Source organism: Marmota monax, unplaced genomic scaffold, assembly GCF_021218885.2.
Source record: "Marmota monax isolate L192 unplaced genomic scaffold, Marmota_monax_Labrador192_F-V1.1 WCK01_AAM20220418_F8-fsc00065, whole genome shotgun sequence".
In the NCBI taxonomy this organism is placed as follows: domain Eukaryota; kingdom Metazoa; phylum Chordata; class Mammalia; order Rodentia; family Sciuridae; genus Marmota; species Marmota monax.
Genome location: NW_026694038.1, coordinates 8,719,534 through 8,724,715, shown reverse-complemented (window position 1 = coordinate 8,724,715; position 5,182 = coordinate 8,719,534). Strand labels below are relative to the sequence as shown.

General features: G+C 37.2%; 1 non-coding gene across 1 annotated transcript; it reads right to left on the bottom strand.

Annotated features, from left to right (window-relative positions):
• Window positions 1-3,144: 3,144 nt before the first annotated feature.
• Window positions 3,145-3,217, bottom strand: Trnaa-agc (transfer RNA alanine (anticodon AGC)). Its single transcript has one exon. It is a non-coding gene; the product is annotated as a tRNA-Ala (tRNA).
• Window positions 3,218-5,182: the final 1,965 nt, after the last annotated feature.

Here is a 5,182-nt window from a genome sequence, read left to right as displayed (position 1 = left end):
AAAAATTCAAGGCTGACAAGTTACCCTAATATTTCAAAAATAGTTATGTCCTTAGGTACAAAAATGTTTTGTATTTTCTTCTCCTATTCTGCTTACTTCATTATCCCTAATGCATCCTACTCTCCCCTCCCCAAAGATCTTCATCAGTCATTTAAGAATAGACACTATATCTTCTTATACCTTCTTCTCCCCTCTATGGCCACAGCCCTGGAGACCCCAGGACACTAAACTAATAGGTATGTGCCCTTGATGTCTGTGTATACAAGGCTACAGCTACGCCATATCTCACTCACTGCATTTTCCACCAAAGGGAAGAAGTGAGAGAAGCATAATGAAAATTCACCAAGATACCAGTCTCCTAGACAAAAGATTTCAAGCCCACCTGTCTCGTTAAAATTCCTGTGAAAAACAATGAACAGACTAACAAATTATCTTGAAGCATATTAAAGAGAAAAACAGACACAAGTCTGTAAGAGTAATGAGACTTATGTCTATGGAGTTTTTTTTATTAATGACAGAAATATGTATTTCCTTATACAGAATGAAATTTGGGGGCAAGAGAAAACTACTTAAGAAAGATCACCAAAGGCTTTGCATTATCACTTGTCTAACATGTCTAATTTACATTTGTGCTCTGACATAGGAAATATTACACTTCTGGATACCAGGAATCTTTGTAATGACACAAAGCAAATTTAATCATCTAACTTACGTGTACATTTTTTTTCTTTAACTATTTACACTATTCCCCTTGAACTCCTATTTTTTCAGGAAAAAAGAGAGAGATTTGTAATGATGGAAGATCATCCTATGAATGCACTAAGAGATTTTAATAAATGTATCAGTGTTACTTTTCTATAAGGCTAACTAACTAGGAATAGTGATAGTACATATTTATTAGTTATTATTACCATTTACATTACATCATTTATCTTAAGACAGTCAACAAAAACAGAGTGAGTCCAAATTCTACACTTGTTACTATGTTAACTGCTAATAATTCATTCAGACTTTTTAGTCTCTGAGGACTCACAGATCACTAAATATTGGGGCAGAAATATCTACTCTAGTTCAGCACTCTCCACCTTGGCTGTTCATCAGAATCATCTAAGATCATCTTACAAATTACAAGTGCCTACCTGAGCTATACTCCTATATATTTTGATTAAGAAAATCTAGTATGGAGCTCAAGCACTTGTATTTTTTAAAGCTCCACAGAGGATGCTGATATGAATTACCAATTTGGTCTATTTCTCTTATTTCCATGAGCAGAAAGCTTAAAGCTATAGAGCTTTTGGGATTTTCCAAGAGTCATACATCCAGTGTGACATTGTTAGGCCTAAATACAGATTTCCCAAATTCTCAATCTGTGCTTTTTTATATTGTCCAGGATTCTCTTAGTTGTGAAGGTAAAAAAAATCCAGTTTAAACTACTTTAAGCCAAAAATGAAATGCATTGCCTCATGTAATAGAAAGTTCAGGGGTAACACTTGGGACCAGTGATATATCCCTGCCCCTCTCTCTCTCCAAGTCTTTTCAATATGTCCATTGATAGCTTTAATATTCTATCAATTTAGCAACTCCAGGGGAAAGAAAAGCTTGTGTCTAATACTGGGGCACAAATGCACACACGCACACATACACACACACACAGACACACACACACCAGGCAGGACACTGATTGGACTGGCTTGTGTCACACATCTCTTCCTCAGTCAATCGCTATGGCTAGGACTTAGAGCTCTTTAATGACAAGGCCTGGGGGCTGGGTTTGGGGCGGGGTAATTGCTATCCAAGAAGCATAAAATAGAGTAGTTCTGTTGCTAGAAATATGGCTGAAAAAGGAGCTACATGTAAAAAAGACCACAAATGTCTAGTTCATCTACCTAACCCACTCTGGAATTTAATTTATAGCATTCAAAAGTTGTGAACCCTAACCTATAATATTAATATCTTTATGCTATGACTCCCAACTTTTGTGAGACACAAGTTTCACAAAACAATTCTATTGCATAATGCATTCTGATATTTTCCATTCTGTCCCATTCTACTTCATTTTGTTAAAAAAAAAAAAATCACGATCCTAACTCACTAAGGTATTTTCAGGAGCGCAACTGGTTGTACACAGTGTGAAAACTAGTTTGATATCCAATTTGACAAATATTCAATGAGTAATTAAATGTCCATAAGCGATTAATTTTCTGTTGGGTATTATGCAGAATTTATATATTTGGAAGGAAATCTCTGATCTCTAAATGTGTAAATAATCAAGCGGAGACTGGATAAGGTAGTGTGGTGTGGAAAAAAGAGGCTAATCAGAGAGAAAAAATAGCACAGAATCTCTCAGGAAGAGGGCCAAGTGGATGAGATATACTGAATCTAGTCAAAGATGATCCTGGATGAGAACCAGGAAAGTAAGATGGATGATATTCCAAAGCCAAGGAATAAAATACAGACCAAGGGTGAACAGAAGGTATTCTCAGGAGGCAGCCAAGAAAAAGTGAGAAAACAGTCAAACTGAAAGTGAAGACAATTATCAAGATGCTGGAAGTAATGTCAGATGAGAGCAAGCAGCATGTGAAAATAGGTCAAGGGCCCCTTCTACAGCTTGTACTGGAAACCTTCCAAGGGGCCTCTAGAGAGGTATTGAGGTAGAAGTATGACTATTACATTTGCGTCCTGGATAGAAAATTGGCACCCTTACTTAGATCATACTCTGGTCTATAAAATAAATAAGGCTATAGCAATTACACCACTTCCTCAGCCTCCTTCATGAGGATGTGCACCATGGAACAAATATTACTCCAATATATATAGTTAACAGATAGATTTCCTGGTGGCAAATGGTGATGAAAGACTCTGGCAACTCCTGTGGTGAATTTCTTAAAGCTCACAGTAAAGGTATTACATAAGAAACATGCTGAATATCTCCAAGATAAGTATGTTTCATACATGCTATGTTTCATACATGGCTTTAAATAATACTTGTTTACTCGTTTCTACCTTCTTTGTTCACTGAAGCATCTGAACTAGATTGCATTAAAACTTTTCTATAAAATAATGTCTTAACATTATAGGAACTTCCCCAAACTGTGAAAATAACCCCCCAGATGTCTTATCATTTATTTAGTTTTTTTTTTTTTAATGTGGTGCTGGGGATCAAACCCAGTGCCTCATGCATGCTAGGCAAGTGCTCTACCACTGAGCCACAACCACAACCACAGCCCCCCCCCCAGATGTCTTTTCACATTGTGAAATAGCTGCAAGGAGACCCCACATGTGTAAGTCCTTTTCCTTTTGATTTTCTTGGATTCTTGTCTGCAACTTTACCTCTTGGAGCATTTCCTCTCTGAGTATTAGCTCTGGTCTTCTCATATAAAGAAATAAACCATTTCTGATTGAAGTGCATCACTATTCCATTTTCTTCACTGCTTTCTTTTTCCAAACTATATATTTCTTCTTCATATACAACCAGTATCTAATAAAGTGTGTGGTCTCTTCCCTGAAAAAACCTTTGGTAAGCAGCAGGATCTAGATTTATGTTCCAGGATAAGCTCTGAAAGATTACATTTTTTTTTTGTATCAAGGATTGAATCCAGGGGTGCTTAAACTCTGAGCCACATCCCTGGCCCGTTTTATTTTTTATTTTGACACAGGATCTTGATAAGTTGCTTAGGACCTCACTAAATTTCTGAGTCTGGCTTTGAAGTTGCAATCCTCCTGCCTCAGCCTACCAAGCTGCTGGGATTACAGGAATGTGCTACCATGCCTGGCCTTAAAGATTACTTTCTGCTAATAAGCCAAAGCTGTGTGATGACAATTGCAAACTCCCTTTCCTTTCCTACTCCTCACTTAAATCTCAGAAGAGAGCCTCAGCTTTCCTTTTAGTTCCCTAAGTTAAAACCCATCCAGCAGAAAGCTACCTCTATCCTGAATTTATTGTTTCCTTGGCCAACAGGTTTAAGACACCATACAGAAAGTCAGAAAGCACCAGACAAATTCTACCTCTCCTCATAATTCATTACTTCCTGATTGCTCTTAGGAGAGACCAAGCCTCCAAGTTAATTAACCTCAAGAGTGATTACCCTGCACCTTCTGCTTGGATGTTATATTTCCCTGTCATTGGAAAGAGTGACTTACGGAGAGTATCTGGAACAGTTGTTATATACGTGAGCCAGTAAGGTCAAAGTATGGTTCCAGAATCACTTCCCCAAAACCTTATGGTTAAGTCTTTTGGAATTCATAAATATTCTGATTTTATGAAGGAAATATGGCATATAAACCATACATTTAACATCCCCAGCAAGTCTGGGACAATACCTTATTACCAAACACATTGATCTTTCTCTAGCAAGACATAAAACTACTCACAAAATATAAGAAAAATAAAGAATATAAATAGCTTCAAGTCAGATTGGGCTAGATATTGCTTCCAAATTGTCAAAAAGCTTTCAGTTTTCAGAGTTTACTATATTTTTGAGCCATGGACCTTCATTATAGATATTGGCTAATAATGAGTTATTGCTGGGTGCCATTAACAGTGCTTGGTTATTGAATTGGGATTGGCCAGTCTCACTTGCTGAGGTTATTGCATTGCTAGCCCTGGAATCAGGGAATTTTCAACCAAAGCCTTCACTCATACTGCCCTGTTCTTTAGTGTGGGAAGTATAAGCACCCAGTCCTGTATGATCTGTCTGTAGCCTAATCATTGTGCTGAGCCTGGCTGAGTTTATGCAAGGTTTTTTTTACTTCAATGCAAAATGATAATTTTTGAGATAATAATTTCTAATTTTTCTCAGAGTTTTTCCCAATCCCACACTTCTAAGAAGGTAGTCAGGCTCCATATGCTCTTTTTTTCTGTGTAGGAAACTTCTGACATTTGTTTTCCAAAAGTCTGAAATCCTTGAGGGGGTTAAATTAGGAAGAAATAAAGAGAAGAGAGTGATTTTGAGAACACAAAGAGAGAAGGGAAGGTGTATTTTTTAAAGTCTGGGAAGAATTTGGAGATCAACAATATTAGGATTCTAAGACTGGTTCAGGGAAGGTAACAGAACTTCAGAGGGAGGTTGGCTGTATGATCACCTAGCTTTGGCAGAAATTCTAAAGTCCAGAGAAATAAAAGAGTCCTTAAACAGTCCATCAAGGACAATAGAGATGTCACTAGTAACCAGGGTGGACTAGA